The sequence below is a fragment of the Amborella trichopoda genome, chromosome 13 (genome assembly GCF_054954075.1).
Source record: "Amborella trichopoda isolate Santa Cruz 75 chromosome 13, AtrichopodaSantaCruz75HAP2 v2.0, whole genome shotgun sequence".
Taxonomy (NCBI): Eukaryota; Viridiplantae; Streptophyta; class Magnoliopsida; order Amborellales; family Amborellaceae; genus Amborella; species Amborella trichopoda.
In genome coordinates, this window is record NC_142348.1 from 40,610,496 (window position 1) to 40,637,670 (window position 27,175).

General features: G+C 36.3%; 1 pseudogene; it reads right to left on the reverse strand.

Moving 5' to 3' along the window:
- LOC18440157 (phosphoenolpyruvate carboxykinase (ATP) 2-like) lies at positions 1-6,980 on the reverse strand (annotated as a pseudogene).
- Positions 6,981-27,175: the final 20,195 nt, after the last annotated feature.

Here is a 27,175-nt window from a genome sequence, read left to right on the forward strand (position 1 = left end):
TTAGAAGTTGGGGCCTGCTGCCAAGATCTCCTTAGTGAGGCTGTTATCCTCTCCAATCTTGTAGTTAGTGAAGACCTCAAAGTTCTTTATGAACAAACCAGCCAGCTTGAACAGTGTCTCATTGTAACCATTTTTGTCAGACCACTGTAATAGCACTTGAAAATTTTGATAATAGTTAGAAGATGAAACAGAAAAATTTTAAGCAGTTTGTTAGGGAGATATTTACTTGGGATTTTTGGAATTGTTTTTAAAGATACAACAATTTCTCAAGATGACATTGAGAAAAAATTGGCAATATTGTGATAATTTCACAAGAAATAGAGATATTCATTACAATGCCCAAGTTTCAAGTATACTGGATATATTCCTATAGTAACCTTTCAAAGACATTCATTGGTGGGACCAAGTTAAGAATGTGAGGCACACTAGATGTGGCTGCAAAGTAAACAAAAATATGCATAAATGTTGGAAAGACTTGGGTTATAGAGACCAATGCTCAAGAGTAGTATGAATCAGAGCTGAAACCAAATCTCAGCCTAAATTCACCCAAATTTGAAACCATGATTCAATTAAATCAAAAGAAGTTGAACATTTTAAAAGGGGAGAAGGAAATCAAAAGAAGTTGAACATTCGAAAAGGGGATAAGGAAATGTGGGTTGTACTTACAGTGTTCATAGGTTGAAGAATCTCGAAGGGAACACCTTCAATTTCAGTGGGGATCTCAAGGCCAAAGACATCAATTTTGATATAGTTTGCATTGAGAAGACTGCCTGAATGTATGGCATCGATAATTTTCTTGGTATAGCTCAGCTTGATTCTGTTTCCAGAGCCGTTGCTGCAAAAAAGCAACACAATAATATAAATAACTACAATGTCCCAAAGACACTAAATTTTCTTTCAAGAATTATGAGGTAATAGCCTAATACGAAGAAAATTCATATTCTAGAAACGCTTATTAGGCACATTCTTTCTAAATATAACAAGGAAAGCACACAATAAGACCTTTACCTCTAGTACAAGGAGGTCGAGACCACCCTTAGTTGTTAAGTATGAAATCAAACAGCTTAGGTTGTGCCATTGACAGAGCTCAAAATCTAAATAAATTTTTTTAACTTTGTGACGCACTTGAAGCTATTGGATTTCACATCTAACGGCTAGGGATTATTTTGACCCTTTCCTACCAAATATAAACCGTGTTATCGCATATAATGTCAATATAAGACTAGTGTATATGGAAAATTTAAAAGTTGGAATCTTTTGAGAAAAAAGCATCGCAAACATAATCACAAAGTTGGCTGTTTGGGTCAGATAATCAGTGCCCAAATTGCAGTGGGCAGAGTGTAGAGTGCTTGGTCTCAATTCTCAGGCTAAAAGTGAATTCCTAGTTTGGTCCATTAAATAGAAGTGCTCTGGAAGCCTATATGAAAATTGACATACTGAACAGAAACACGGAATCTAATTGTTTTGCATCAGTTTGCTCAGAGAGGTTCCATGTTCCATTTTTGGATGACAGGGTCATGTTGAGGTCTAAGACTCTAAACCCAAAACCCAAATATTGGGTAAAAAAGCTTTCTCCATAGATAGGCAAACAGGGTTAAATGCTTATTTTATATGCCCTTTGAGATGCACGCAACTCTTATAGCGGAAAAAAGAGATAACTGAGAGGGCATAATAAGATAAAATTAATTCCCTACACTAAACTTTATCAGCATTGATTCTAACTGGACCTTAGATCCCAATTTGAAACTCAGTTAATGTCATATTGTGAATTACAAAGGAGTATAAACCATTAGACTTCTCAAGTCATTTCAACAAAAATGGAAGCTGCTCAAATATGAATACCTTCCTCCTGACCAGCCAGTGTTGACAAGCCAGCCAGTGGCTCCATGCTTCTGCATTTTCTCAGCAAGCATGGTGGCATACTTAGTGGGGTGAATCATAATGAAAACAGCTCTAAAGCAAGCAGAGAATGTAGCCATTGGCTCCTTTATTCCATCCTCTGTTCCAGCTACCTATTTTTCTCGATCATATTGTACCAATATACAAAACCAGTTAACTTTCTTTTCTATTTGAGTTGGACAGGTAGCAAATTAGTATGAAATTCTACCAGGTCGTCAACTCATGAGAAAATAAAAGAGAGTGGGCAGAAAATAATGATCATAAACCAGAAATAGCACAAACTAATGCAGTGGAAGCATCAACTTCCCTGCAAAAGTACCAATTTCCCAACTAATATAAAGATGGAATAAAGTGTTCAAATTATACCAGAGCCGTGTAGCCAATGATGAAATGGTACATGGTTTGTGCAAGGCTGAGTTTGCTAAAAGGTGGTAAAAATCCAAAGGCTTCGCAAGCCAAAAGGTTAACATTCTTTGGGTGGGGTCCCACACAAGGTATCTATGCATTGGGGATGTACTCTATCGGGTAAGAAGCTCGGGTATTCTCTGCGAAAACCAAACCATAAGTCCTACTCTTTTCTCTCTCAAAAGTGAACAGTGGTGAAGTTTTAGAATTCCCTTTGGTAAAAAATCAATAAAATTAGAAATTGTAAGATGCTTTTGAATTTACCTGTGACTGATTTGTCAGAATAATCAACCTCTTGAGTGTGCTCATCGAACACAATGTTCTTCAGCACTACAAAAAAAACCAAAGATATTTGCTTCCTCAAAAAAAAAAAAACTTTTTATAAAATAAATTTTGTTTAATGGACATAAGGATTATCCTCGAACAGGCCAACTTCGCTACTAAAGAAGAATGAACATGAATAAAATTCAAACCAGCATTTGTGGGTGTAAGCATGTGTGTGCGTGTGTGAGTGAGAGAGAGAGAGAGAGAGAGAGAGTGATGGTGCAAGCATGTGTATCTGTGAAACTATCTGATGCGTAGAGAGAGGTATACCGGTTCTAAATTTGATGGCGTTCCAAATATCGGGCTCCTTTTCCCTTAAAAGATCAATACATTTCGCATAGCAACCACCTTCTATGTTCGAGACACCATTGTCACTCCAACAGTGTTCGTCATCTCCAATCAAAAAGCGGTTATGGTCGGTAGACAGAGTGGTCTTACCAGGCCCTATACATAATAAAGAATATAATCGTGTAAAAAAGGAGATCAAACTTTTGAGTGCCTACATTGTTTTGGAACATAGCAGGTCGGATCCAAGAATAGTAACTTAAACACTAACCTGACAAACCAAAAAAGAGAGCAACATCCCCTCCTTTCCCCATATTGCAGCCAGAATGAAGAGAGAGAATTCCTTTCTTAGGCATGAGGTAGTGCATAACACTGAACAAACCCTTCTTTGTTCGCCAGCTTATTGAGTACCTAGGATCCCCATTTCTTTCCTTGCTAAGTTGAGGTCAATGCTAGTTGAAGAAGTCATGTAATGGGTGTATCGGTTGCATGGGAACTGCCCTGCATTGTATATAGTAAAGTTTGGTGTCCCAAAGTTCTCTAACTCTTCAGCATTAGGTCGAATGCACCTGCCACCCACATATAGTGTTAGACTACATTTCCTATCCTTTTTTCTTGTTTAGAACATTTGAAATGATAAGTCAAAGGTCAACTTATAGACTTCTCTCCAGGTCATGAAGTCATTTTGATTCAATTTTGTGCATTAGTGATGGTACAATTGAACCCACTCTAATTCCAAATCTGGATGTCATAGAACTATTATCTAGTGTAATGTACAAAATGGTCATGGCTTTCCAGTGCAATGGAAAGAGAGTGATACCCATCAAAACAGGATATGACCACAAAGGCTGGTATCATTCTCTCTCCATATAACCATCCACTTCTACAATGGATGTTGTTGGCCCCCATGGACTATAGATTTCCATAGCCTTCTGGATCACAGTAAACTCTCCTGTTTTCACAAAATCATAACCATTTTGGATAAAAAAGGACTAGAAAAGATAAAGGAAAACTCAATGTCTATCTCCATACATGTTGTGCATGAATAAAGCATGGTATGCTCTAGCTGAGACAATCCTGACTTTGATCTGATGCTCGGGGTCCCAGTTGAGGAATTGGTTATTCACAAACACCTGACAACCATGATAACAAATCAGAGATGCTAATAGGAGACAGAAGCACAATATGATAATAGACAAAAAAAGAATGGACCAAAGTAAAAATCTGTTGTTGCCATTGAGTTGTATAGTGTTTATTCATAAGACTGGATACCTAGCACTACTTGCGAATGCAAAGATTCCAATGTTACCTTGTCGCTTATAGTAGACGGGGATAACCAATTTTCAAGGTTTCAAAAACAGCTAGGCGGCCCCGAGGCGGCCTGCCTGGCGCCAACGCCTAGGCGGGCGCTTAGGCTAGCACCCAGAAACTCGCGCCTTGTAGTTTTTCGCTTTGGGGGTTTTTTTATATTGAGGGTTTTTTCTTTTTTATTGGGGGTTAAAAATAAACCCCATAACGTTTTTATATAAACTTGGGTCAAAATGACTCATTTTGCCCTTTTGGGAAGTTTAAAAACACAAAAAAGGCCTTACAACCCTGGGCACGCCTGGGCGCCCACCCTGGTACATTCGCCCGTGTGGGGCCGCCTGGGTCTAGGTGTCTAGGCCGCCTAGGCAGGCACGAGGCGGACTGTTTTTTATAACATTGCCAATTTTCAGATGTTTCTATCATGTATCCTTCAATTGTCGGACTCAATGGAAATTAAAGGCCCTTTCTAAAAAGATAGAGCTTAACTGTTTAAAATTTAGGATATATGGATTGGATTTCAGTTTGGGGAGAGGTGCAACAAATGTTTTAAAACTTAGCAAGTCATACCCAGTCACCTGAGCTATTTGCACCTCACAGGGTGCATGAGCCCATTAAAAAACCTCAGGAACAAGCCGAATTCCACCAGCTTCTGACGTCTCTGTTATTTTCTAATAGACTAGGCCCAGTCTTGTTGATACTTGTCTGAGTCAAACCTTCTAACTTGGGCTCAGGCCCTGTCTAGTTCCATGCCCAAGTCAGGGGTTACAAACACTAGTCAAACCATCTATTTAATTTAAGACAAACGTTCACACCCAAAATGTTCCAAGAAAAGGTAAAACAGTCTTTAAGATTTTCTTGATAGAAATAGCCTATAAAAAGAAACCGCCTAATGCAGTAAAGTAGCTGAAGACCAGAATCTGTAATGCAACTATCTTATATACCGCATGTAACCGTATATCATATTTAACTAATTCAAAGTTCAGGAAGATTGTCTTGGTAAGTGAATTTGGCATTAAATTGCTGACACATGCATGCTGTTGCTAATCAAATTTTTCATCCAAACTGCAACACCATATTGTGACAATTTTTTGCTACAATATAGACAAGGAATACCTACATGTGATGTGACTGGTTTCCATGTAACTGATAGTGGATCTCAAGACCTCTACTCAGTTATTTAAGCATCATCCTATAGTTTTGTATTGGTTTTCGTTTGATGGATCGCTTGTAGTCCTCTACTTGAGAGCACAAAGGTCTGCTACTAAAGTTCTTGACATGGCTTGATGGCCTAGATCTTGCTTTCCTTGTGGTTTGGGGCTCTTTTGGACATTTTCCAGCAATCTTTCGGATGATCAATCACTGTAAAAACGCTTGTCGTGTCAAGGGGATCGTTTGGATATTGAGTTTGAGTCAAGGTTTTGTCATTGTCTTCAAAATACAGCAAAACTATTATCTTGTAAATTTGAATTTTCAATCTAGTTCGTTTCTTCTTATTTTCGAAAATGGGATTCCGACCATCGAAAAATGTACTTCCTTTGACCCTTATTAGAGCAACTTTCTGGTCAACATTTCAAGCGAATGAAGTATTCATAACAATGCTCTCTGAGCTGCGGTCACAATGGACCCGGCCTTGAGGTCGTCGGAGTCTGAAATCACAGCATTGGAGTTAGGAGATATTCTACTGAAATTTTCTACATTTTCATAGCTTTTAGCTACCTTCCCTCTAAGATTTCTCCCTATCCATGAGCTCCCATGGTGCATGCTACCTACCAAATTGTAGAACCCTAATCCCAGGGGATTTGAACCCTAAGAATTCTTAGAACCCTAAATTTTGGGGTATGTAATACTTTCATCCCATAGCCTAATTAAAAGACGATTTTCAAATTGCACTCTTTGTGTTTCAAAAATAATAATTTTTCAAGATTGAATATATAGTGTCAATTTTTTGTAGTGTTGATGAACTCATAATCCATTTTTTTAAAATAATCAACTAGAATTCTTAGATGCATCCTAACATTTCAAAATGACAAAATCATTCCAAATAGGTCTTTTATCTGTTGGAGTAAGGGTATATTGTGATCCCGTGGGAGCATCTCATATGTGTTGGACTCGAACATGGTAGCATTTATCTCTTTGCCAAGGAGATACAGGAGAGAGAGAGAGAGGGGAGAAAGAGAGAGAGAGAGAGAGAGAGAGAGAGAGAGAGAGAGAGATTTATCATTTAGGAAGCGAGAAAAAGGAGAGGGAGAGGTAATAAACTAACGTTCATCTTCTGCAAGCGAGAAAGAGGAGAGAGAGAGATTCAAGGAGAGAGATTACAAATCTACAATCATGAGAGAGAGAGAGAGAGTTCATATCCTGCGCCTGAGAGAATTCTTGAAACTCAGGACTTAGAGTGAGAGAGCGCCATGACTATGGCTCAGCAGTGTCCCAGCCATCGCTACCCCATGAATCCTTCTTTCTCTCCTTTCACCGGAAGAAGATCCAAATCCTTCTTTCCCTCTCTATTCAGAAAACTCCGTCTTCCACACTTCCTTTCCTTTCGTTCACGCAAGAAATACCGTTGCTTCTCTTCTGGTTCAGGCAACAAAAACCAATGCAGCTTCCTTTCTGGTTCAGGCAACAACTTGCCCGGCGATCTTTCCGGCGAAACTAACTTTTATGTGGAGGACTGCACTAAAGATTCCGGCTCCAGCAATCTTTCCGGCTAAATTCCGTTTTCTATTGAGGAATCTGCCCAAGATTCTTGCTGCAGCCATCATTCGGGCAAAACCCACTATTCTAGTAAAGAATCTGCTAAAGATTTCTGCTCCAGCGATCATTCTGGTCAAACTTATCTGGTTCAAGAATCAAGCCAAGATTCTTGCTCCGGCAATCTTTCTGGCCAAACACATTTTTCTATGGATCAATCTGTCCAAGATTACTGCTCCGGCAATATTTCCGGCAACATCCACTTTTCTGTTGATGATTCTGACCATGATTCTTGCAATGACTACTATTGGGTTTCATCGCCTAATACGGTATTTGGTGTCTTGCAGGTTCAAAGAAACGAACATCATTTGGAGGGTGTGCAAGAAGCCACGTCGAAGCTGATGAATCTAAGGGCGATGCATCCCGAGGTTAATGACGCTGATCATTTCGAGAGCGAAAAACCACAATCCACACGGAAGATGATGGATCTAACAACAATAAGACCACTTGAGCCACCGCAGGTCGATTCCGTCGAGTCATGCAACAATATTTTTCTTAGCTACATGGAATCATCACCGAGTCCGAGCTCTCAGACACTACCTCATAGTTTGTTGTTGTTTTTTTTTATCTTTTTTCTCGTTCTCGTCTTGGACGATTTCTTGTTCTTTTTTCTTTTTTAGGTATATATTTAGGTCATTTTTTCTTACAAATTATTGGAGTGTTTGTTTTCCTTTTTGTTTATTTATTTTCTTTCTTTAGCCGTGAAGTTGGGTTTGAACCCTCCGATCTCAAGGTCGCCTTATTTGAGAAAAATGAAGAAGCAATAATTTTTAATAAGGTTGCCTAATTTTGTGTAATCTCTTTTTTTTTGCGTCGATTTGTGAACTGTTAACTTACATGAAATATTGGCCTAATCTAAAAATTTAAAAATAAATGTAAAATCTTATTGAAATGTGTTGTTTTTTTTTTTTAATGCTGCTGCCCTGATTTTCAAGAGGTTTAAGAGGTCTAAAATAGTTCAAGATTTAAGACCCAAAAACAAAACACGTCCGATATCATCGAAAATCCATTCCCACTTCAATCCATACATTCGGAACTCAAATTAGATGATGCCTATTGGTGATTGAGAAAAAAAAGAAAAGAAAAACTACAATTACAATTCATCCAAAATGACTAAAGTAAATAAAGCCACACCTCATAGCTCATCCAAAATTACAATTCAAGCTTTACAAAAACCTTTGCATTGATCATCTCGAATTGAATATTATGGTTATGTAAAATAATTAGGATTCAATCTCTAAAAAATAGCATATATTTTAACAAATTATCTCGACCATGCATTTCACCCTTAAAATAATTGTTTACAAATCCACAAGATTTGTACTACTTTTGTAGTTTCAAAATTTATTCTTGGTGTTGAGAATTAAATATAGAGCCATCATGGACATTTCCATTGTCAAAAGTAGTTTCTGGACATGGATTTGAGATGAAGTTTTATTTTTTTTCCATAAAACCTAGGTCTTATAGAAACCTCATCCCTAAAAAAAAGCTTTGAAGTGAGGTATTGTTTTGTTTTCTTCTAGAAAGTTCATCCAAATAAATAATAATAAGTACATCCAAAAAAAAAAAGCACAACGAGGATTCGAAATGAGGTTTTGGTTTGTTTTCATTTTAAAACCTCATCAAAAAAAAAAAAAATACACGACGTACACAATTTTTCTAGCTGCAACACTAGGAAATAAGTAAAGCTTCACGTCAAAACTCACCAAAAAATTGTAATTTTTGCAGCATAAAACCATCAAATCGATCATCTCTAACTTACCATTATGGTGCTAAAAACAAAAGGAAAACTATCCCGTCCATGAAATACGGACCACTGGTTGAGATCTCATATGGCCATATCCAACGGTCGAAAATTAGTGTCGTATGGCCATATCCAATGGTCAAAAATTAGTCGTGTTTTATTTTTTATTTTTATTGAAATAAGATTCTTTTCTGCATTTGGAGTGTAGCTACATTTTTATCAATATTACTAAATAAAAGTGACTAAACAAAATTTCAATAAAAAATGACAAAAATATCTCTAAATTTATTTTGTTGAATATTTTTTATTCAATTTCTATTTTATTAATTTTAATGATTTTTTCTTATAAAAGTGAACCAAAACAAAAATTTCAGATTGATATCATTTTTAAATAAAAAAGCTAAAAATATAAAACGACATTCACTCTCACATGAACATGGTTCAACCAAACAATTAAAAGGCGCATTTGCACCTATAAGCATCCACATGCTACGGACCAAAACCAACCCCCAAAAAAAAAAAAAGATTTCAACCCCTAAAAATACTACATATTGTAAAATATTTTCCAAACTGCCCATGTCACCCTAAAAATAAGTGCTCGGATATATACCACTTTTTTTTAGCTTTAAATTTTATAGCCGTTGGACATTAATTTTAGGAGAAATATCCCCATACATCCTATTTTTTGTTTTCATATCTCAATAAACCAAAGGATTTAAATTATATATCCTAACTCCTTGACTAACTTTACCCACTTTTAATTATTTTTTTAGCCCTAAAAAATCTAAAAAGAGATGCTTATTCTAAATCTTTCTTCTCTTTACGTGATATTTCCCAAAATTTCTCTCTTTCTCTCTCTTCCTTGAGATTCCTCAAACCATTTTTCTCTCTTTGCATTCCTCACTCTTGGTCTCGAGCTCTCTCTTTTGTCCCATGTTACTCGAAACCCCTCTCTCTTATTTTTGTTCCAAAAAGGCACAATCTACATACAGTTAATCATCCATGCGAATAATATCCAACCAATCAATAGAAAAAATCCACATAAATCATGCAAATATATAAAGAAAAATAAACCATAGAGAGAGAGAGAGAGAGAGTGGGAAAATAGGAAGGGAGAGGGTTTGGGAAAAGTCAGGCAAAGAGAGATTTAGGAGAAAATCACGTGAAGAGAGAGAAAGAATGATGTTTAGAAAGAATATGTCTTTATTATATTTGTTTGAGAAAAAAAAATAGGTTAAAAAGGAATTAAGTTAGCTTAGGGGTTGGAAGATACAAGACTTAGAATTTCTATGACCCAAGATTTGTTTTGAAACCTTATGTCTAGTGAGATATAAAACTTAAAAATAAAGGATATGGAGATATTTTCCCTTGATTTTTGAGCATCATGGAAACTTCCAATGCTCAGATGCTTTTCGAAGGAGTGTTTGAGGTGAGGCATTTATTTTCCTATTTACTAGGATTTATGGTAACTATAATTTTTTTTAATTAAAAATCCATCTTGATTAAATTTAGAGGTGCACCTTAATTGGATTGTTTTGAGGTGCACCTTAATTGGATTGTTATATGAAAATTATATTTATGATTAAATTTAGAGGTGCACCTTAATTAGATTGTTTGATGTTGAAACCGTATGCAAACCACACCCTTCTTAAAATTTTAATTATAATAAAATAAACATTAACTAAATTGTTAGCATTAAAGTTTTAGATTTTTTTTTCAATATAATTATTGAATTTTTGGGATAAGATAAATGTACGGGATGAGTGAGAATCTTTGTGACAAAAATTAACTACAGTAGAATCCTGGTCCAACTCAAAGTGATTTACTGATATAATTTACAGATTTCTTTTTAGGGTGTCATTTGCACCAGTTGTCAAGCTTAAACGATCCAAGTTAAGTAAATTATACTTACAGGGCGTGGTTCGTATAAGGTGTTCAACCTTAAACAATCACAGTAAGGTGCACTAAAAAATCTCGTTATAAGATGTATTTTAGGTGTCGAAACTTCAATGATCGCTCTAAAATGTATTTTTCACCCTTATTATGAAATTGAAAGAACCAAACATATTGTAGAGCTGGCAAATCTACCAACACTTAAATATCTTGATAATGGATGGTCTAAATAATGTATTGCAAGATATACTATTATTAAAACTTTAAATTGAAATTTTCTTTAACATTCATACATATCAAATTGGAGATGATTAATTGGAGGGTTTTCTAATGAAAAATCAATATTTTTCGATGAGTTTGGAGTGCACTATACTTGTACCGTATAATGTTGACACCTTATAGAAGCTTTTTGCCATATTTGAAACATGTGGTTTTTTATGCCGGAGAACGTCGTGATGATCCAAAAAAATGTTTTTGTCTCAAATCATGAAATCTACTCCATTGAAAGTGATGCAGATCGCATAGATCTATAAACGCTTAAAAGTATTTGAAAATTGACAGGGTAAATATTGTGCCATAAGGTGCACAATTTTCAAGACTTGGAATCATTTTTTTAAATATATATCCGTACATCTCAAAGTCCAGAGGATTAATTGGATGGTTAACTGTATCTGATCAATCTGTTTTGGTAGGTTTTTGTGGTGCTCCTTACTTCTACAGTTCAAGGTTGATACTTTGTGTTGGCTTGTAGAGAACTCAACAGCATCTTGGATTATTTTTTATACACTTTATTTATTTATTTTAATATGGTTGAGGTTTACTTCTTAGGAAACAGTTGGGCTAGGAGTTGGTAGAGATTTTGGAGGTACTTAGTTGATTTAGAATCATAGATATTTCAAGTTCATTTTCTCTATTTAATTGCAGTGACATCTAAGGTTTTAGGGTTCTCTTTTGTTTATAAATATGATTTATTATAAAGAAAAAGGGAAAGAAGAATAATTGATTTTTGGATCTTGTAAAAGGATCAAGCTCCTCAAAGGCCATGAAGGCAAGGAAAAAGAGGAAAAATAGGATGAATGGGCTCTTAGCCCCTCTGAGAAATCCCCTAACTTAGAAGGTCCAAAATCTTACAAAAATAATCTTGCATGTTCTTCTTCTTAAAAAGCCCTTATTTTTGCTTTTCTAGTTTGTTTTATTTTCTCTACCCCCTCTTTCCTTTCATCTATTTCAAGGATTGAAAGTTAGGGGAATGAAGATACGCACGGATGGATTGGTCGGAGGTCTTTCAGTTTATCCTAAAATATTCTCATTAGTGACAAGGTATGGAATCTTCTGTGTTAATGCCCAAGCTTTTGTGCCATTTTCTTTAAGGTCCATTTTGCTTGTGTTAATCTTTTATTATGATCTTCCATTTGATTCTGTCAAATTTGAGGGATAAACCACTATCTCTGTGCATTCTTTTTATTGCAGGTGGGGTGTCGACAAATTTTGAAAGGAGATGCCCCTTGTTTTCCACGAAAATGGAATTCCAATAGATCCTCCACTTGGAATTCTAGATGGACTCAAGAATCATTTAAACATGCATTACTTGGCTCAAGCATCCATTTGCTTGAATTGACCCATTTAAGTGAATTCAGAGGCTATCTGGCTGGGAAAAAGGGATGAAGTTTCAGTATGGGGCCAGGAGTGCATGCATTGGTGCCTGCCTGGTGTGCCCGATACTTGGGTTAACATATTGTCAACTCTAATTCAGGAGAGATTGGTCAAGAAAACAGGACCAGCGATATAGAGGATGATGAACAATGATTCGAATCCATCGAAATGTAGAAATATAAATCTTCCTAGAAACCAAGAGGAAACCTTGTGGAAGACAGTCTAGAGAAGATTTTGCTAGGCTGTATTTCTATTTAGATTCTGTAACTGTAGCTTATCAAAGGGGAGTGAAGCTATTTTGTCACACTTGATAGTTAGCAAACAAAGATACACTTGGTTGTTGAGGTCATTACACAAATTTGAACTCACTATTTTGCAATCCTTCACACCCTTCGGTGACCTGATTTTTGCCTTTCAAAAGAGAAATCCACCTATTCTTGGGACTAGAGTTGAATTGTTGTGATGACTTTTATAGGATTGGAGCTGATTCAGTTGTAGTGAGTCAGTTTTGGAGCCAGTTTGGTTTGGAGTTGATTTTTGTGGGTGTGAAAACTGTCAATTAGCTTATCAGCTTTACCAGTTAAACCATGCATTACTCAGATGTAGTTTTTGGCTAAAATGAAAATGTAAGGTGGATCGCGATCATTCAATTGAATATTATTTGCTCAAATGATTAAGAATTTGAGTGATTATTTGCTCGGCACTTTGGTTGAGTGCATACACAATTGAGCACTTGCACCTTGGGGACAATGAGAAACCGATATGCTTCTTTGTCTGGACATTGTGGACTCATTAGATCAGGAGAAGGTTCCTAATCTGTTAGATATGCCTTGTGATCTAAATGAGAATTATCGAAATTATTAGATTGAGCAGTGGTATTACATCTACTTTATAAAAGTGAATATTAGCAAATTATACAAAAATAGTAAATTTTGGCACCTAAAATTTTCGAAGGCATTAGTCACCCGAGTACTATTAATAGGCAAAAGAATGGCAGGTTTGAGGTCGAAATCTATTCTTTTTTTTGTTTTTTGACAACCCTCTCTATAAAGTTAGAAATATGCTTTCGTTTTCATTGCTGTCTCTCAGGGCGCGTTTGGTTTGCATAAAAATATTTCTTAAGAATTATTTTCACATGAAAAAATTCTTTATGTGGTTTAGTTTGGGAGTATTTTCACACCAATTGGTCCAATGCATCTTTTCACACAAATTCGCAGCTAAAAGTTCCGTGGTTTGGTCTGGGAGTATCTTCACACCAATTGCTCCTTGTACATCTTTTCACACCAATTGGCAGCTAAAAGATTTAGAGGGAGCAGAAGTATGCGCACATTTTTTCATCTCTCTCAAAGAACAGGCAAAACGACTCCCATTTTCCACCATGAGAGTGGCCATTGCCATTGCCATCCTCAGCACCACTCCGCGATTCCTCTTGGGCTTAGGCACTTCTAACAGGAAACAACATTTCTCATTGAAGGTCGTCATTTGGACACCAATCATGAACAAAAGAGCCACTCTCAAAACACGCATTATCTCCTACGACACAAGTTCACGTTATGCCCCTAAATTCTTGCCCAATACCCCTGAAACCCCACTTCACTATTCATGTTGCTACTTACCCAACCTAGAAAGAGAGACATGACTATGAGATAGAGAGCAGAAGCATGGTTAGCTATGGACACATGCTCTCTCTCCTTTTTGCCTCCTGCCCAGTATTCTCGTTCTTTCTGGTCACCACGTTTTGGTTTTCATTCCCATTGACACCTTCCCACTAACACTTTCAAAAAACTGACTCCTAAACTATTTGAAAAACCAGGTAGGAGCATGTCCTCTCAACTTAATTACCCCCAATAAAAGGGCGGGGTGGGGAGTTTTGAAAATATCAAATTATACCCAGAGTAAAATGCTAAGAGTTTTACTTTTAGGATATCTTAATAAATTTCTCTTATTATTCATTTATACTTTGAATTATTGAAAGTGGAAAATAGAAAATAAAGCAGTACATTGAAGATATTGGTAGGTGGCTTGTAAGTTTTTTTTTTTGTGAAATGCTACTCTATTAAAGCACATTAAACTTCATATAGAAGAAAATCCTTTTTAACAAAGGCAGTTACCTTGTGATTTATTGAATTTGTTATGTACTTTTTCTTTTTTTACAACTTTGGAAAATTTTTGTGCCTCTTCCCTATTTTTAAAAGGAGAAAGTTTGTTAAAGTTGCAACTTTACTTGTAGAAGAAAGGTTGCAATAATTGTCAGAAATACAATTTCTCCAAGTCCAGAGATGTGCACGGTGGTGAAGGGTGAATCAGAGGACTAGCACCGTTTGGAGCATCGTCGTGGGTACGTAAGAACTTAGCGCCGTCTATGACCCAGCGCCATCTGTGAATTAATGAGAGAGAGAGAGAAAGAAGACCCAAAGTCGTCTATGAAGTGAAAAAGAAGAGAGAGAGAGAGAGATGGTCGATGCCACACGTGAAAAGTCAGCATTGCACGTGAAGATAGAGGTATGCACCACCGGCTGCGAAGAGAAAGACGAAAGAGTAACGGTGCGAGTGAAAGTTGGAGCATCGCCGCGAGTGTAGACCCGTTTAGAGCATCGCTGCGGGTGTGGATGGCTATCACCGCTTGTGAAGGTAGCAAAGAAGCAACCCCGTGCATGAGTTGAGTAGCGTCCTAAGAGGAGAGGGAAGATGTGACCACTATCACAGAGCCGTACGTGTCAATGCTGCACTTGTTAGTGTCGTGCATGCCAGCCACGTGGATCCCACCTACCCTGGGTACTTAAGGGCCTCTCCCATTCCATCTCACTGCCAGTTTTGCCCTCATACTTTCTCTCTCTAGAGCCCAAGGTTAGAGTTCTTGCTGCTGCTGTTGGAACGCCATTGCTTAGAGCTTGAAGTGGCCTACGAGTGGGAGATTTTGAGATGTTGTGAGCATAAGGTAAATAGGTTTAGCATCTATGCACCAACAAATGTTGTAGGAATCTATATTATGTATTGGAAGTAGGTAAAATGGTAGGATGAAAGATATGGGTGAGAATGGGTGAAATGAGCTTGAAATCTCAGATCTGTTCTTCTGCATGCCATGATTGTTTGAGTAATGTAAATGATCTATTTAGTGGTGGAATTTGTGAAATAAATTACTTGTAATACTAGTTTAATATGAACAAGACTTTGTATCAAGATTTGTATGAGTTGGTCAAACATTAAGTATTCTTTAAAGCATGTTAAGCTTGAGAATGAGATTTTCCATAACTGTGATTGCTCTTGCATCGAATATTTCAGTAGCCAAACGAAGTCCAAATGGGCCCAAACTGGTTTTGAATGAAGGGTATGGTTGTCTACTTCCACTTTTCTGTTTAAATCATCTTGAAACCTCTTATGGATTAGAAATTATGCTTCAAAATGTTTGGGTATGTCACTGTTAAGAGGTTGCAGAAAATGTATGGACTGTCACTCTCTTTGTACAAAACCTTTGACCTATTGAACGACATCTGAATGCACTCAAATCATAGCCATTTGATTTATGCATTCATCTATATGATGTTCATGTTCCAAACTTGTCCAAATTCTTCATAAAATATGAGCTATGCTTCAAATTGTGTCTATATGTCACTGTTAGGAGATTTCATTGAATTTCACAACTATGATCTCTGTTGACACAGGTTTTGACCAACCAAACGGAGTCCGAAGGCTCTCAAACTACTGTCATTTGAAAGATCTGTGTGTGTACTAAAATTTATGTGTTAAATTCTTTTTGAAATTCCATGTAGGGTGAGAGTTATGTCCTGAAATGTGAGGGATTATACAGTTCCCAGTTGCAGGAAATTCCTGCAACTGTTACTCACTTTGTGCCAAGCTTTTGACCTATCAAATGTTGTCCAAATATCTTCAAACCACCACCATTTTAAAGATTCATGTTTGTACTTTAAGTTGCATGGTTATATCATTTTGAAATTCTCCCTAAATTAAGAGTTATGCCCCTAAGAAAAGGGGTACGTCATTGCCACTCGTAATTAAAGTTTTAAGCTTTGTGCCTACCTTGATAAATAAATTGTTTTATTCTAAAACCCTGCCCAATTATGTTCAAATCACTTTTATACGAATAATGAGTAAGTCTATTTGGAAATTGTACCCTCCACGGTTTGATAATGATGCCTTTTTGCCATGAAAATACCATGGTGGTGAATGTAGTGAAATTGTACACTCTTTTAAATGAATTGTTCACTGATCAACCTGAGCGACAAGTGTTAAAAGTGATAATCATAAATGTTATGTGATAATTTCAAATGAGGAATGCTACATGTTAAGGCTCATGATGTTATGTGAACAATATTAAGTGACCATGTAATAAATGATGACCAATGAGTATAAATCCCATGTGACAGCTCGACGATAAGTGTTACGAGATAAATGTTGTAGTGCTAATGTGACAAGTGTCATAAATGCTAATTGAAAAGTGTAAGTGCCACTTGATAGTCCTATTATGATGGATGTTTCATTCTAAGTGTCATCATGCTTCATGACACTTGTATGTTTATGAACAAGACTCAAATCTTGCATAATGAGTCTGGAATTGCCTATCATAAGGTACTGACTAGGTACGAGACAAAATTGATGTTTAACTGCCCTATTGAAATACTGTGATAATGACCACTACACCATGGGCCACCCATAGGAAGTGGGTATTGTTCAGTTATGATATTGTAATACTGAGCGCTACGCAATGGGTCACCCATTGGTAGTACGACTGAAATGATGATGTTATGAGCATTCTTTGGCGTGCTTTGAGCATATCGCATGACCAAACATTGATGTTAGGGGTGCCTGCTTTGAGAGTATAGGAGGGCCTGCCTGTGTGATTGATGCAAGTGAGGTGTATGCTTAGTGCGTATTATATGACCAAGATTGATGTGAGTGGGTGCCTTCTGTAAGAGTTTTGCAGGGCCTGCCTGTGTGATTAATGCTAGTGAGGGGTACGCTTTGGGCGTATTGCATGACCTGACCATCTGTTTACTGTGAAATGAAAATGTGCTCTATGATAAATAAAGACTATACTCATTTACGACAAGAACGTATAATATGAACCGTGTTCGGTTATAGATGAATGAATGATAATGGGAAGTGCATGATTGTTATATATCACGATGGTATTCATTAAGGAAAGGTTTTCTGGAAAAAAACTCCATATGATACATGTTATTTGCGTTGTGAATGTGAACGATAATTATTGTATCGATCGAATGAAAATTTTGATACCTGAAACGATGCCTGTAATTGATACACTGATGAGATTCTTGATTTATCTGATATTTATATTGTGATAGACTTATTAATAATGCTTTATACCTAGATCTATTTACTGGGCTTTATATCTCGGTCCACTATTTTTTCTCTCCTTGTAGATTGATAGCGGCAGGTTCAAGGGCCAGGAGTTCGTGTTTTACGGCTAGGAGTTGAAGCCATATTCTTGGAAAAGGTGCATAGATCTTTTTAGTTTTTGGGCAGTTTAGCCTTGAGTTTTTGTTCGCCGTGGATATGTGTAATTTTGGGCCCAGATGTCCCAACTGAAGTGTAGGATTTTTGAATAAATTTTGTATAGTAGATTTTTGGTGTATGGGATTCTCCATGTTCTTCTTCCTGTTCAATGACTGTTTTAGTTCTTTTATATCGTTTGCTCCATTTACCACATTATTAAAGCATTGAGTTCACTCTGATCTGAGTGACGTATTCTACATCAAGATCACGGAATCGTACCCAGTCATCCTCCGTAAAATACGAAATGGGGGTCAGGGGCGGGTCGCGACAGTTATGGTATCAGAGCAGCCAGGATAGGATCATTGACTTAGAGAGTTTTTGAAGTGTCCTTAGAATAGTTTTAGAACAGATTAGTGACTGGGTGCTCCTGTGATAAGATGGAGATGTCGAGGGCTCGTGCCGACCATGCAAGCTCTAGCAATGAGAACACCGAGGCCCTTGGTGAATTTTGTAGAACTTTGGGAGTGATGACCCAAATGATGAAAGAGTCAATGCTGGCCCAATCCACCCCTACCCCTAAACAGAATGATAGTAACCTGATAGAGAGGTTCAAGAGACTAGCACCCCCAAATTTTTTAAAGCAGGAAAGTGTAGAGAAAGCAGTAAGATGTCTAATGCAAGTTGAAAAGATCTTTAGAATCCTATAGTGCTTCGATGAGCAGAAGTTGAGGCTAGGTGCCTTCATGTTAGAAGGGGACGCCAAAATTGGTGGTGTTCGGTCCAATAGGCCTGGGAAGAGGATGAGATAGTACCTAATTGGGAAGGATTTTTAGCGGCCTTCAATAAAAAAATTTTCCTGAATCAATAAATGAAAGGAAGGAGGTCGAATTCATAGAGTTACAATAAGGAAATCTAATCGTTGATCAGTACGTAGCCAAATTTTATAAGTTATCCCGATACGCGCCGCATATCATTGACACGGAGGCTAGCAAGGCAAGCAAGTTTTAGAGAGGTTTGCAGCCCGTTATCATCGGAAGAATTTTGTTAGCCAATCTTAAGGCCTTTTCTCAATTGGTGGACTGGGCTAGGAAGGTGGAAAAAGACTGTGATGAATATCGACTGAAGAAAGAGAAGTCAAGGACATGACCTCTACCCCCCGGGGGTCCATGAGAAAAGGAAAGTCGGAGCAATGACAAGACCCAAAAGACCTCCCAGGGCGATGTCAAGCAGAGCCAGCTCATGCTTTATACCTCTTGTGGGAAGCAAGGCCATGTGGCTTTGGGGTGCTGGCTAAAGACAAAAGCATGTTACAACTGTGGCAAGTTGGGTCACCTGGTTAGAGACTGTCCGACATTGAAGAAAGAACCCAAAACCCAAGACTCAGGGTTGGGCCTTTGTACTCGACGGGGAAGGAGTTAAGGCCTCAACTTCGGAGAACTAGAATGTGTTTTGATTGTGAAATTTAAAATGTTGTTGGACCTTGTATCCTCCCACTGTTATAGTAACACTTTATTTTGGCACATATAATAGAATTTGAACTTTTATTGTCTAACTGTGCTTAAATTGTGTGCGACTGACTAGGGATCCTATAGAGATCCTTTAGTATGATAAATGTGTTGAACTTTACTTGAGGCATATGCCCTATCCCTTTTAGTTGAGGGCTAATATGTGCCATGTAATTGAAGTGATAATCTAATAATCCTAAAAAATTTTTTAAAAAAAAAAAAAAAACAGAAAAGAAAAGAGAAAAGAAAGTTTTAATAAGTGATGGTCCATATGAGCATGATGGTCCTTAGGGACCATCACTATCTTCAAAAGCTTTTGGTTTAAGCTTTTTCCTTTCTTTTACCAAGTTCTTAGTTGACGTGGGCCTTAATCATTTCTCGCATCATATTACGGTAACACCTCAGGTATGAGGTGGAGCCTAATAAAATAATATAATAATATGTTATAAGAATTTAAATTCGAAAAGGTGAGGACTCCTACCCTAGAAAAAAAAAAACTTTTGAGATCTTTCTCTCTCTACTTGAAATTCAATGAGCTCCTCTCTCTAGCCGAATTTTTATCGGAAGTTCCCTCTCAAATATTTTAGGTAAGTGGCCTCATTGTCTCGAAAAATAATCCATTCTTTTTTTAAAATAAAATGAAATAATTACTTCTGCTTATTATCATGAATTTTAGGTGCGATAAATTTTATGCGCAAGCGACCTCATTATTTTGAAGAATAATCTTTTTTGTAAAAATGGTGACATTTTATCTATTGTAAAATATTTTAAATGCTGTAAATTCTTAGAAATAAATTTATTTATTTTTCTTGTCCATTGTTAGAAAATTTTAGATACTGTAAAATTATTAAAAATAAATGTGATATTTCTGCTTTTAGTAAAATTGTGAGATTTCTTTCTACTGTTTTTTAATATTTAGACATTGTAAATTTCATGTGCAAATGACTGCCTTATTATTTGAAAACTGATATTTTGGATTTGATTATAGCATTGCTTGTGAAATGGTCATTTGCGAATTGACATCTCATCAATATTGATAATTCTGTAATCGTGAATTTCTATAAGAGTTTTTCTCTCCATAATAGATTGGCAATTATGCTAGAATGTCTTTACGAACTGCTACGTTTCTTCATTTGAGCCCAAAATATTTGATTGGTTATTTTAGAAATGTTATTGAAAGCGATTGTTATTAATGGTTTCAGTGACATTCGTATTAATAATTTCAGTGATATGTCGAGCACATGATATTGCTGCTTTCGATTGTTTAAAGAGATTTAGAAATACTTTAACTATACAAGTGGACTCATTCGTTTCGTCGGTGAGGTGTAAATGGACCTACCTGGGACGTCGGTAGGGATTAAGTGGACTCATCCGGTACGTCGGTGAGGTATAAGTGGATTTGCAGGGATTAAGTGGACCTATATGGGACGCCAATAGGGATTAAGTGGACCCATCTGGATGCTGATGGGGTATATAGGTGATCTAGTTGGGACACCAGTAGGGTAATTTGTAAAATCCTTTGAATTATGCATTCGTTAAAATGTTATATGCATTTCAATTATTCGAATTATACTTAATTATGCATTTTTTTTTTAAGTGAAACTGTTAATGAATTTATGTTAATAGATCTCCTTTTTGAAAATATTGATTTCTTTCAATCATGATTATTTTTAGGATTATGATGATCACTTACTGAGTAGCCAAACTCATCAAATTATAGTAAACATTTTTTCAAGATAACTGCGGTTTCATTTTGAGTGCTCATCAGGATCAACTTAGCAAGATACTGTAGTAGTGCTTATACTTTCTTTTGTTACTTTGTAAGAATTTGCCACTGTAAATTTGTCCTATCAATGAGATGTATATATGTTTTAACTGTCACATCTCAGGAATATCAGTATTGTAAATTGTTGGGGCGTGACAGATAAGTACTGTATGATATGACTTGTATGGTCAATAGTGTGATGAATGGAATGTGATGTATGAAATAAAGTGTGAGGGTAGAAAGTGCTACGTGGTTTTTGTGGTGCATGTTTTGAGCGTATTGCATGACCATGACTGATGCTTGAAGGGTGCCTGCTTTGAGCGTATTGCATGACCAAAGCGTATTGCGTGACCATATATTGTATTAGGTGCCTCCTTTGAGCGTATTGTAGGACCTGGCTTTGAGATTCTGTAGTGTATATTTTGAGCTTATTGAATGACCGTACTGTGATATGTGATTGATTGGCATGTTTTTAGCGTATTACATGACCATACTTATTAATGGACATGCTTTGCGCGTATTGCATGACCATACTGTGATATGTGATTGATTGGTGTGCTTTAAGCATATTGCATAACCATACTGTGATATGTGATTGATTGGCATGCTTTGAACGTATTGCATGACCATATTATGATATGTGATTGATTGGCATACTTTGAGCGTATTGCAAGACCATACTATGATGATGGATGTTTCATTCTAAGTGTCGTCGTGCTTCCTGACAATTGTATGTTTATGAACAAGACTCAAATCTTGCATAATGAGGCTGGAATTTCCTATTATAAGGTACTGACTAGGTACAAGAAAAAAACGATGTTTAACTGCTCTGTTGAAATACTACGATAATGACCACTACACCAAGGGCCACCCATTGGTAGTGGGTATTGTTCTGTTATGATATTGTAATACTGAGCGCTATGCAAAGGGTCATCCATTGGTAGTAAGACAGAAATGATGATGTTATGAGTATTCTTTGACGTGCTTTAGGCATATCGCATGACCAAACATTGATGTTACGGGTGCCTGCTTTGAGAGTATAGTAGGGCCTGCTTGTGTGATTGATGCAAGTGAGGTGTATGCTTTGTGCGTATTGTATGACCAAGATTGATGTGAGTGCGTGCCTGCTTTGAGAGTATTGCAGGGCCGGCCTGTGTGATTGATGCTAGTGAGGGGTACGCTTTGGGCGTATTGCATGACCTGACCATCTGTTTACTGTGAAATGAAAATGTGCTCTATGATAAATAAAGAGTATACTCATTTACGACAAGAACGTATAATATGAACCGTGTTCGGTTATAGATGAATGAATGATAATGGGAAGTGCATGATTGCTATATATCATGATGATATTCATTAAGGAAAGGTTTTCTGGAATACTCCATATGATATATGTTATTTGTGTTGTGAATGTGAAGGATAATTATTGTATCGATCGAATGAGAATTTTGATACCTGAAATGATGCTTGTAATTGATACACTGATGAGATTCTTGATTTATCTGATATTTATATTATGATAGACTTATTGATGATGCTTTATACCTAGATCTATTTACTTGGATTTATAGCTCATTACAGTATTTTTCCTCTCCTTGTAGATTGATAGCGATAGGTTCAAGGGCCTGGAGTTTGTGTTTTATGGCTGGGAGTTGAACCTATATTCTTGGAGAAGGTGCTTAGATCTTTTTTCTTTTTGGGCAGTTTAGCCTTGAGTTTTTGTTCGCCGTGGATATGTGTAATTTTGGGCCCAGATGTCCCAACTGAAGTGTAATCTTTTGGAATAAATTTTATATAGTGGATTTTTGGTGTATGGGATTCTCCATGTTCTTCTTCCTGTTGAATGACTGTTTGAGTTCTTTTATATCGTTTGATCCATTTACCACATTATTAAAGCATTGAGTTCACTCTGACCTGAGTGACGTATTCTACATCAAGATCATGGAACCGCACCCGGTCATCCTCCGTAAATTACGGAATGGGGGTCGGGGGCGAGGTTGCGACAGTTATGGTATCAGAGCAGCCAGGATAGGATCATTGACTTAGAGAGTTTTAGAAGTGTCCTTAGAATAGTTTTAGGACAGATTAGTGACTGGGTGCTTCTGTGATAAGATGGAGATGTCGAGGGCTCGTGCCGACCATGCAAGCTCTAGTAATGAGAACACCGAGGCCCTTGGTGAATTTTGTAGAACTCTGAGAGCGATGACCCAAATGATGAAAGAGTCAATGCTGGCCCTATCCACCCCTACCCCTGAACCGAATGATAATAACTTGATAGAGAGGTTCAAGTAACTAGCGCCCCCAACGTTTTTAGGGCAGGAAAGATTAGAGAAAGCCGAAAGATGTCTAATGTAAGTTGAAAAGATCTTTAGAGTCCTATAGTGCTCTGATGAGCAGAAGTTGAGACTAGGTGCCTTCATGTTAGAAGGGGACGCCAAAATTGGTGGTGTTCGGTCCAACAGGCTTGGGAAGAGGATGAGATAGTACTTACTTGGGAAGGATTTTTAGCGGCCTTTAATGAAAAAAATTTCCTAAATCGATAAATGAAAGGAAGGAGGTTGAATTCATAGAGTTACAACATGGGAATCTAATCGTTGATCAGTACGTAGCCAAATTTTCTAAGTTATCTCGATACGCGCCGCATATCATCGACACGGAGGCTAGCAAGGCAAGCAAGTTTGAGAGAGGTTTGCAGCCCGTTATCATCGGAAGAATTTTGTTAGCCAATCTTAAGGCCTTTTCTCAATTGGTGGACTGGGCTAGGAAGTTGGAAAAAGACTGTGATGAATATTGACTGAAGAACGAGAAGTAAAGGACAAGACCTCTGCCTCCTGGGGGTCCATGAGAAAAGGAAAGTCGGAGCAATGACAAGACCCCAAAGTCCTCCCAAGGCAATGTCAAGCAGAGCCAACTCATGCTTTATACCTCTTGTGGGAAGCAGGGCCAAGTGGCTTTCGGGTGCTGACTAAAGACAAAAGCATGTTACAACTGTGGCAAGTCGGGTCACCTAGTTAGAGACTGCCCGACATTGACGAAAGAACCCAAACCCAAGACTCAGTGTTGGGCCTTTGTACTCGACGGGGAAGGAGTTAAGGCCTCAACTTCGGAGAACGAGAACGTGTTTTGATTGTGAAATTTAAATTGTTGTTGGACCTTGTTTCCTCTCAGAATTATAGTAACACTATATTTTGGCACACATAATAGAATTTGAAATTTTATTGTCTAACTGTGCTTAAACTGTGTACGACTGACTAGGAATCCTATAGAGATCCTTTAGTCTGATAAATGTGTTGAACTTTACTTAAGGCGATGCCCACCCTAGAAAAAAAAAAAACTTTCGAGATCTTTCTCTCTTTAGTTGAAAGGCAGTGAGCTCCTCTTTCCAGCCGAATTTTTATCGGAAGCTTCCTCTCAAATATTTTAGGTAAGTGGCCTCATTGTCTCGAAAAATAATCCATTCTTTTTTAAAATAAAATGAAATAATTACTTTTGCTTATTATCATGAATTTTAGGCGCGATAAATTTTATGCGCAAGCGACCTCATTATTTTGAAGAATAATCTTTTTTGTAAAAATTGTGACATTTTATCTATTGTAAAATATTTTAAATGCTGTAAATTCTTAGAAATAAATTTATTTATTTTTCTTGTCCATTGTTAGAAAATTTTAGATACTGTAAAATTATTAAAAATAAATGTGATATTTCTGCTTTTAGTAAAATTGTGAGATTTCTTTATAGTGTTTTTGAATATTTAGACATTGTAAATTTCATGTGCAAATGACTACCTTATTATTTGGAAACTGATATTTTACAATTGATTATAGCATTGTCAGTGAAATGGTCATTTGCGAATTGACATCTCATAAATTCTGATAATTCTGTATTCGTGAATTTCTATAAGAGTTTTTCTATCCATAGTAGATTGACAATTATGCTAGAATGTCTTTACGAACTGCTACCTTTCTTCATTTTAGCCCAAAATATTTGACTGGTTATTTTAGAAATGTTATTGAAAGCGATTGTTATTAATGGTTTCTGTGACATTCATATTAATAATTTCAGTGATATGTTGAGTACATGATATTGCTGCTTTCAAATGTTTAAAGAGATTTAGAAATACTTTAAGTATGCAAGTGGACTCATCCGGTTTGCCGGTGAGGTACAAGTGGACCTATCTGAGACGTCGGTAGGGCTTAAGTGGATTCATCTGGTACGCCGGTGAGGTATAAGTGGACCTGCAGGAATTAAGTGGACCTATCTGGGACACCGATAGGGATTAAGTGGACCCATCAGGACGCTGATGGGGTATATAGGTGACCTACTTGGGACACCAGTAGGGTAATTTGTGAAATCCTTTGAATCATGCATTGCTGTTAACATGTTATACGCATTTCAATTATTCGAATTATACTTAATTATGCATTTTTTTTTAAAGTAAAACTGGTAATGCATTTATGTTAATAGATCTCTTTTTTGAAAATATTGATATCTTTCAATCATGATTATTTTTAGGATTATGATGATTACTTACTGTGTAGCTAAACTCATCAATTTATGGTAAACATTTTTTCAGGATAACTGCGGTTTCATTTTGAGTGCTCGTCAAGATCAACTTTTGAAGATAATAAAAAGAATTTTTTTGCCAACATTACATGTTATGAGAAAGTTTGAATGTGTGCCTTAATTGGATTGTTTATGGTTGCAACCGTATAGAAACGACACCCATATATATATATATATATATATATATATATATATTCGAAAAAGTTTATATAAGGTTGCAACCTTAAAATGTAGAATTACATATGTACCTCGAAAATCAATCGGAAAGGCTGTTTTAATGTTTAAATTTTAAAAACTCTCAATCTCAACATTGAGATGTAAGAATATAGAAAATAAAAATAAAAAAGTTTTTGGGTCCCATAAATAGTACATCTTGCAACATATTATCTAGACCGTCCATTTTTCAGATTTTCATATATTTATAAATCTACTTGGTTTTAACCATTTTTTGAGTTTAAAATTTTCTAATTAGAAGTAAAAATAGATTGTAAGATAATCTTAAAAATTGTTTACAATAAAATTACTGATAAAATTTGGAAGTGCACCTTAATTGGATTTGTATATGGTTGCAACCTTGTAGAAACCACACCCTTATATATATATATATATATATATATATATATATATATATATATATATATATATATATATATATATAGAAAAGATGATGTGCGCGCAGGTGCGTATTGCTATAGTAAACACCAACGGCCTAGATTGAAACTGGACCGATCTGACGATCAACGATGTTCGATAGTGTTTGAATTTTAATTTTTTTTCAAAAAATTCAAATCACTTGAAACTTTAGAAGTATGTTCTTCAAAAATAGATGAATCTACGAAAAATATCAAAAAACAATTTTACATGAAATAAATTGACCAAAATACACCTAAAAAGTTTCGAAAGGTATTTTGGTCAATTGGTTTTTCACAAAAAAAATATATTTTTATTAATTTCACCTTAATGAGAAGGACACACACCAAAAATTTCAAGTGATTTGGATTTGTAGAAAAAAAAATTAAAATTCAATCACTATAAGGCATCCATGAGCGTCAGATCGGCCACATAATGACCCAGATTCAATCTGAGCCATTCGTGAATGGACATACGGCAGCGACTCACACACACATATATATATATATATATATATATATATATATATATATATATATATATATATATATATATATATATATATATATATATATATATATATATGTACAGTTGGACTAACAATTGTATAAAAGAATTGTTCAAATGCCTTATCTGATGCCACGAGAAATAAGTAACGCTCTCTTCCACAATATGATATGCGTAGTAGTAATACAAGTGCAGGCTACGACAATTGCAAGAAGGCCCATTTCGCCAGTTACATGTGCAAAGAATGCCATGCTTCTTCGCACAAGACACAAAAGTAAGAACTTTAGAAAAAATAAAATTACGATAAGAAAAGAAGGGGGCCTTCATTGACTGGAACCAAGCTAAATTTCGACACTAAACTAACATGAAAAATTAGATAGAAAATTGTTCTTCTATATTATACACATCAACTCCTTGTGCTTATTCACCTGCGCTTTTTTTTCATTTTCTTTTTTCCACCTAATTATT